At 43.6% G+C, this 8,647-nt stretch overlaps 1 long non-coding RNA gene across 1 annotated transcript; it reads left to right on the forward strand.

The window, feature by feature from the left end:
- The first annotated feature begins 4,067 nt into the window (after positions 1-4,067).
- Positions 4,068-8,338, forward strand: LOC146959892 (uncharacterized). The gene is made up of 5 exons (XR_015035575.1): positions 4,068-4,217; positions 5,469-5,523; positions 5,929-6,013; positions 6,277-6,367; positions 8,212-8,338. It is a non-coding gene; the product is annotated as an uncharacterized LOC146959892 (long non-coding RNA).
- The last annotated feature ends 309 nt before the right edge of the window (positions 8,339-8,647 follow it).

Below are 8,647 nucleotides of genomic sequence, written 5' to 3' on the forward strand. Positions count from 1 at the left end.
GCCTGGCAAGGCCCACTGAAACCTCCTTTGCACAGCGGCGGCGCTCCTGTGCCTGCTGCAACAAAGCAGTAGCATGGGGCCCACACATAGCGGGAGGTTCCACCGGCACCTTAAGCAGGCAGTCTCTATCCTCTTGCTGCAGCAGGGATTGAGACAGCCACAAGTGGCGCCTAGCCACCCAGAGGGAAGCCAAAGCACAGCCTTCTGCCTCAGCCTGCTCCTTCATCACGGAGGAGAGGCATGAGGAGGCCATCTTTAGCTCCACCCCCACACCGGTGTCATCTTGAACCTGCCGTGACAAGTCACGGAGGTAAAGAGACAGAATAGCCCCAGTGTTGGCCAACCGGGTCTGCACCGCCATAGCTTTATGTAGCTTAGCGAGCAGACCATCCATTAGCCTGCAGTTCTTGCTGGAGCAGGTGGCGTTGCCAAGGATAGAACTGGAGGGGGAAACCAGTGGAGTGAGGGTTCGGTCCACTGGGGGAAGCGTCCCACAAGCAACCTGGTCCCTGTCATGCATGTCAGAAAACCGGCGACATGCTGCAGACCACTTGTGGGTAGAAGCTGGGGAATGGAACTGCTGACACAGCAGTTCCTTAAAATCAAGCAGGAGGGGCACCTGGGTTGATGCAGGGCGCACCTCCGCATCCTCCTCAAACCTAGAGGACGTGGCCCTAGGATTTGCAGGGAGGGAAACCCCCAGAGCTCTGGAGGCCCTGTTCATCACCGCCTCAAAGCGGTGAACTAACTCCCCCCTCGTGGCTTCGCCCACAGTTTGCTGCACGCAAGAGAGGTCGTTGTCATCGGAGGAGGAGACCGTTTCTATATCTACCTCCTCCTCCGCTTCTTCCTCCCTGTCCAACCCCGAAGACGGGGGCAGGAAAGAACTGAGCGGAGGCCGGATCACCATGGGCGGAGGGGGGAGCAGTGGCGTCTGCCAGACCCCTGAAGACTCCCCCCTCCCCTCCGAAGCTGCAGCCGTTCTGCCAGTTTTCCGCCCTCAGAAACCTGAGGGCCTGAGCGTTTTGAGGCAAAGAAACGACACCGAGCCTCCCTAGTATGTGGGGGCAGAATAAAACAATCCATGCATGATTGGGGTTTGTCCCTTGAGGCCAAGGCACGCTCATGCCCCAAACAAAGCACACAACTATCATGCCCATCCTCTAGGGGCATGGCCACCCCGCAGCCCACACAGCAATAGCCCTCCTGGCTTGCTATACTGCCCAGGACCGGAAACAGGAAGTACCGCACTTCCTGTTTACAGGTAGCCTGTAGCACCGCAGCTAACTTTACTTTTTATTTGCTTTTGTGAGTGTACTCTGCGTGTCGGCCCTGTGGGAACCGTACGCTTATGATGGGGTGAGAGTGCTCGAACTGTTGGAGAAGGGAGACAGACGTTCGCCGCCGAGCGCGTCAGCCCGCGAGCAATACGCCGGTGAAGAACACTGCCGAGGCCGGGAGCCGAGAGCTCCGGCTCAGCCACACAGACGATGTTCACCGTGAATCCACCATGCGCGTCAGCTCACGAGCCGCGAGCAATACGCCGATGGGAGACACTGCCGACCCAGTCCGTACTCAACCACCGAGCGCGTCAGCTCACGAACCGCGAGCAATACGCCGGGGAGGGAGCACAATACCGGACGCAGTCCGCATGTATCCACGAGCGTGTCAGCCTGCGAGCCGCGAGCAATACGCCGGTGAGGGAACACTGCCGAGGCCGGCCCGGGAGCCAAAGAGGTCTGGCTCAGCCACACAGACGATGTTCGCCGTGAATCCACCAGGCGCGTCAGCTCACGAGCCGCAAGCAATACGCCAGGAGGAACACAGCCACCGCCGCTGGGAGCCAGAGGACCTCCGGCTCGACCAGACAGGCTATGGTGTTTTGGAAAAAGACAGACAGAAAGAGCCTCAAGATACAGCAATCCAGGGAGGCTGCTAGTGACAGACGCCCCGACTTACACAGGTAACGATTCGGATTGTGAGACACAGCACCCTGACGTACAAGTGGAGATCAAACAATCAGTGATTACACGCCAGCACAGGCGCTTTATAGCTATGCAATAGGGTGTGGCCGGGCAAGCCGGTGTGTCTTAAAGAAATATCCACGTGCCCTGACAAGCAGCGGGGGTCATATCCCGTACATATGGAATATGTAACTGAGTGGAGAGATAGTCTCGAGACAATAGAGAACTCAGTTAGTAAAAGGCAAACATTCAGTGTTAAGACAGTTTTCACCCACCAAGGTGTTATGGCAACAATTCCAAAGTGTTTTTGTGATTGGCTGGTAATATTTGAATTGCAAAATAGCTCAGACCTTATATGTCCCATTTTACATGATGTCATTGTCCCATATTACCTGACTTCACCCGATGTATCTGTTTGGTAGTGTGAAAAATCCCAATTCTAAATAGTGCTGTTATGAAAAGGTGGTGCAGAAATCTAAATATGTCTTTGGAACAAAACATGACTCCACTGACGCCACAAATGCTGCCAACATCTATAGTTACAGAAAAATTAGTGTTTGGTTTGGAATTGGTGCCATATTGTAACTCAATGGCAGATCTTGAAAACACACTGAAAAAAAAAATGTTTTGATGAAGCATGAAAAGAGGTTTCCTCACAATTAGGCTACCACCCAAAGAGGAACTTAACAGTGTTGAGTGTTTTTTTTAGACTGCAGCTCTCAGACTGTACAATGATCAGCCTTCCTTCGTTTGCCTGTTACTGACCTGAAAGAATGGGTTCAAATGACAACAAGTTCAAGTTCAAGAAGTTTATTGTCACATAGATGTACAGGTACATACATTGTGAGAAGCTTGGGTTGGGTGGACGCTCCACAATATGCATAATAAATAAAAACAGACAATAAATAAATTACGATACTAAAACCTAAAAAGTTTTAAAGGATTAAAGGGAAGTTAAAAAGGCCTTGAAACTACCTTTCATGAGACTCTTCACAAGGATGATCTCTAAAAAGGTTCAAATGATCAGTGAACTAACAGAAAACATAATGTGCTGGTTCTGGAGTAAATGATGACAAGGCTATAATTAAGACACCTAAAAGCACAGATTTCTGGAGCTGAGAGAAAATCAAACAGTGCACTAAATATCTTCAAACTTACTGAAAAGCATAATATTTATGAGCTCAAAACACACTCTAAGAAAATGCATGAAAATGGAGCACATCAGAATTTCAAGTATTTCTTAGGTAGTTTGAAATAGTATTCATAGGCCAATTTATTTTCTTAAAAAAACACACACACATCTTAACTTACTCTGGACTTGGGTTAAATAAAATAAAAATGTTACTGACATTTTTGCTAGAGCAAAAAGTTAAATGTCTGGGTGGCTACAATGTATGGAGGACTGACAGTGCCACAATGAAATATATAAATACACCATTAAATAATTACTTAAATGTGTAATTAATTAATTAAATGTAGAATTAATTAATTAAATGTAGAATTAAATACATAAATAATTTATTAAATGTGTCATTAATTAATTTAAATTGGTATTAAATACATAAATAATTTATTAAATGTGTCATTAATTCATTAAATACCAATTCATTTCATTTAAAACATATATTTAATTATTTCACTATTTAATTAATTATTTCATGGTACTGTGTTGCAGGAAAGTGCCACAATGAAATAAATAAATACACCATTAAATAATTATTTAAATGTGTCATTAATTAATTAAATGTAGAATTAAATACGTAAATAATTTATTAAATGTGTCATTAATTCATTAAATACCAATTCATTTCATGTAAAACATATATTTAATTATTTCACTATTTAATTAATTATTTCATGGTCCTGTGGTGGTTGCAGTGCACCATGAAATGTCAATCTGTCAAACTCACCCATCAAAGTCAGTGGGCGGGGCTAACGCTGATCTAGCCTAATCCATTGCTTTGGTCTGAAGTAGCCTGGACCCACACAGCAGGAGACTCCGACGCGGATCCGCATTCAAGTCACCAAACCCGCGTGACTGTCACATTCGTTTGGCCGCCTCCTAGAGGATCAGCCCCGCCTCCAGGCAGAGCCGTTATTCTACCGTCAAACAGCGGATCCCGAACGGACCCGTGTCGGACGTGTGGACACGGACGCGCCTTTACTGTAACGGTCGACCACAGTAGTCCACACCGAGCCGAGACTAGAGGAGTCATCTTTCTTTGCTGGGACACGGTTGTGCTGAAGCCTCTAGTAAGTTTATTGATTTATTGATGTATTGCGACATTCACAGTAAACATTGGCCTTTGTGTTTTTAATCGTCATGTATATTAATGCTTGTAATGACATTGTTTGATATTAGCACTGTTAGAACTTTTGTAGTTTTGTGCAACAGGCTAGGTTAGCTTCTAGCTGAGATGTGATGATGCACGTCTGTAGCTATTTTGTTTTAAAATGGGATAGCAATTTCGGGAGAATATGTTGTGGTTGTGTGACTAAAAAAAACACACATTGTTATTTGGTAACGTTATGGTTATCTGTTTTAATGTATCGCAGCTGTTATGCTGTGTAACGTTAGCCTATGCTAGCGGTAACTTATGTAACTTAGCTGCTATTTCTCCGACCTCGACCTCCCATTTCCTCGATTTAAGTAGGCTATGCCCGGTGTTCCGACTCCCAGTAATTACGAGTCGCCCTCTTCATACACATTACGGTGTTTTTTTTTTTTTAAATAATGATTTTCTTTTCTTTAAAACTAACTAGCCGTTAGCGGCTAGTTAGCCGGCTAGTTAGCCGCTAACGGCTAGTTAGCCGCTCGGCTTTTATTTAAAAAATAAAAAACACCGTAATGTTTATGAAGAGGGCAACCAACTCCAACGTTACGGAGTTTAGAATGACTTTTTTAAGCCTCTCTTTGCTCCTCATGTCGTAATTCTCCGTGACTTTTCGCTAGCCGAGCGGCTAACGGCGCTGTTGTACTGTATATCAGCACGGGTGTGATTCGGTCGTAGGCACGAGGCCGCACACCCGTGCTGATATACAGTACAACAGCGCTCCCTCTGCCTTTATTCATCCCACGAAGGGGAAATTCACAAGTTACAGCAGCAGTACAAACACACTCACACATGCCATGCACACTGGCAATATTAATAATGTTTAAGCTTGTCAGTGCTTTATGATGATTAATATATGCTGAGAAACAAGATAAAATTGTAAATCAAGCAGGAAAGACCAATAATTTGTGTTTAATGAATCAAATATAATCAGATATTGTTTTGGTCATAAATAGGCTATGTTTAATTCGCTGGGGAGGAGGGGCGGGCACACAGCTTTTCTTTTTTTTTTAAACTTTTTTTTTAAATAGTGAGGGCTGTCATTTTTGCTAAGCTTAAGTCAACTAAAGTTAGCTATTTTGTGTCTTCTATGTCCTGCCTTGAGTTTATGTTGTCTACACACCCACATACTTAACTTTTTTTCAACATTTTTTCTATTTTTACTGTGCAGATAATCCTCCAGCTATGCCAATATTTGACATGTCTCTGGGTGCTGCTGTGTAGTGGTGAGTATTAGCCTACTATTCAATTGCTTTTGTTGGTTTTCGGGATGCACATTTTGAATTTTTTTTCTGACTGATGATAACCAACGCTTGTTAATCGATATGATTACAATGCTCTCGGGGGCGATCACTTTTTCTCTTTTGCGCAGCTCTGTTGTAACAGGTGATGCAGATCGATGTCCCTGTAGGCTACATTTGTTGTCTGGCCTTCTTTTATGATATTATTCCTTTTTTAATATTGTGAGTAAAGATAATTACTGCAAGTCCTATTGCCTTTAAGATTCTAATGTTCATTTTTTTTGTTGAAACTATTTTGGAGAGATATGTCTAATAATCAGTCTTCATTACAACACAAAATAATATGGCACCACAAACTAAACCAATTTCCATTTGTCTTTCTTTCTCTAGTGAATGTGGCAGTGTAAAGGGTGTTCAGTTGCTGTGCAATATTTGACATGTCTCAGGGTGCTGTGTCAAAGGCTCTGCAGTAGTGGTGAGTATTACTAAATCAGTTGTTGTTTTCTGAGTTTATTGTTTTTTTTTTCATTTATGTATATTATTTTTAAACAATTACTCAGTAATGAAAAAGAAATAGGGGGCATCATTGCACCAATGGATGAAGTAAATATATTCTCTGGGTTGGGGGTGTAACAACTGATTGTCTTCAAGACAAAAATGCCTTTTACCAGGACAAATGAGAATTTTCACAGACATGAACTCAAACAACACAACTTCTCCTCTGCTTTTCTGCCGTAGGATGATGACGTGGATCTGGGAAGAGAATGCGTCCTAAAGACCCTCTGCGTTTACCTGAATGAGGACCCGGAGAATCTATTGAGAGTATGTGGTAAGTATTACTTAGGTTTAGTATGTTGAGATGTTATCTTTCGTATTTTATATAAACTTTAAAACATCTACTCATTGTAATTACTTTACAGTCAGCTAAGTTGTAGGATAATATGGTAGTGCTCTTAATATCAAAGTGTGTGTTTATTTTTCATTAAAGGGATAGTTCGGGTCTTTTGATATCTATCTATACCCTTGTTTTAGCACAGAGCTAAAGGGAGAGCTTTATGAACCTGATGTGATGCTGAACCTCATCAGATGGAGTTCCATAGACTGTAGGAAAGAGGTTAGAGCAGAGAAGAGTGATCGTTGCAGCGCAGTCCATGGTGGAAGATCAGACCAACAAATATACAGACAGACAGCGTGCATCACCTCCAAGGATGGTGCTGCTGGAAAAAAAAAAGAACAGCACTCCTCTGCAGCCAGCTGACGTGTAGCTCACCTGCAGCTGTCAGAGGATCCTCGCTCTTTCTTTAGCCTGGCGTTTGGATGCACTTTGTTCAACATGTGAAGATCTAACCACCATCTGACCACCGGTCAGCTGAGCCAGCTAACAGAGTGGACGTGGCTGGTGTGTAGGCTCGCTATTTTATAACGGCAAGAAAAAAATAATCGTCCTGATAGTGTGTACATTTGTCCGGCTGATCTTCCATCACGGACTGCGCTGCATTACTGATCATCACCCGGTCACCCTGTCTGTCACAGCTGCAGCTGTGGTCTAACTTCAGCTTGTTGCTTCCCTGTCCCTCCTCTCTGTGTCTGCCCGTTCTAACTCCATCTGACGAGGTTCAGCATCACATCAGGTTCATAAAGGTCTCCCCTTGGCTCTGTGCTAAAACAAGGGATGGCTTCATCACTTGTGTCATAATCAGATTACGTGAACTATCCGAGCAATAAACTCCATGAAACAGCTGATGGAAATGCGCACAGCCGTCTAGAGGCGGCAGCGCGCAGTGATACGGAGGGAGAGAAAATAGCAGCAAGCGATTGTGAGGTCAGACTTTTTTGTGGACAACGGTTTTGTGATGCAAATGTATCACTCTTTTGAACGCATATTGTTTTGAGAAGTAAAACGCTTTATTTTCGTGACCCCAGCCAACTAACCGGACTACATTCGTCAGCACCGCAAACTCTCAAAGTGTGAGAGAGAGAATTAAACATAGCCTATTTATTATCAGTTACTATGACCAAAACAATATTTGATTCGTTAAACATAAATTGGTCTTCCCTGTAGGATTTGTTTTATTTACAATCTTATTTCTCAGCATATAGGCCTATTAATTATCATGACAACATAAAGCACTGACGAATAAGCCTAAACATTGATACAGGACTCTGTAACACAACTCATCACACATTCATGCTCTCCCTGTGTGATCATCTGAGAAGCAGACAGTCTGAGGTTGAAGTTTAGGTGACACTGTGACAGGTCTCTGTACGTCTTGACCACATGTCGGCTGTTCAGCTGTAGTAGAGGAGAACTCAGCTGTTTTTAGCTCCACCGCACGTAGCGTTTTTTTTTTTTTTTTTTAGGAGCTCCGGTATATTGCGGCTTTATGCGGGAGGACACGCGATAAACTACAGCTGATCCAATGTATTTATCTGAGCTTGGTCACCGTGAGAGGCGCTTTGAGCTGCGTTCATATTAAGTTACACCTGACGCAGGACAGGGCATTTTGACAGGTCTGCGCTCACATCAGCTGTGTTTATTTACCCTCACCCTGTCACATAAGCGATCAGCTGTGTTTTTTGTTTTTTTTAACGTTTGATGTCTTTTTTTCTTTTTGCTCGAAATTAAACATGGTATGACCTTGACTCCCTATATATCTGTCTGTTTGATTACAGGTGCTGTAAGAAAAAATACAGTGACAGGTCAGCCACAGATGACGAGGTGACCAAACACGCCATCCACCTTGCGGCAGATTGTGCAGCGAGGAGACGTGTCCCGCCTCCATCCACGCGAGAACCCCAGTAGCATGTACTTTAAAAGAATAAACAATATTTGTATTGAACTTCTTGTCGTTCACCAGTTATTCATTTTCTGATATTTTAGCTTCACATTTCATTGAAGTTGTAGCCTCATTTTGTACAGTTAATTGATGTCTTGACTTCAACCTTTTCTGTATATTGACAATAGTGTTGGGTTAAAAATGCAAGGCAATGCAGATTTAAGCTTGGTGTAGAAGTCTAGGCTAGGCATAGTTATAGTTTTAGTTTAAGCTATTTTATGGAGATTTTGAAAATGATGAACGGGTCCAAAACGGACCCGGGCCAGAGGTTT

Source organism: Trachurus japonicus, unplaced genomic scaffold, assembly GCF_045865225.1.
Source record: "Trachurus japonicus isolate A0001 unplaced genomic scaffold, Traja_1.0 AP030937.1".
Lineage (NCBI taxonomy): Eukaryota > Metazoa > Chordata > Actinopteri > Carangiformes > Carangidae > Trachurus > Trachurus japonicus.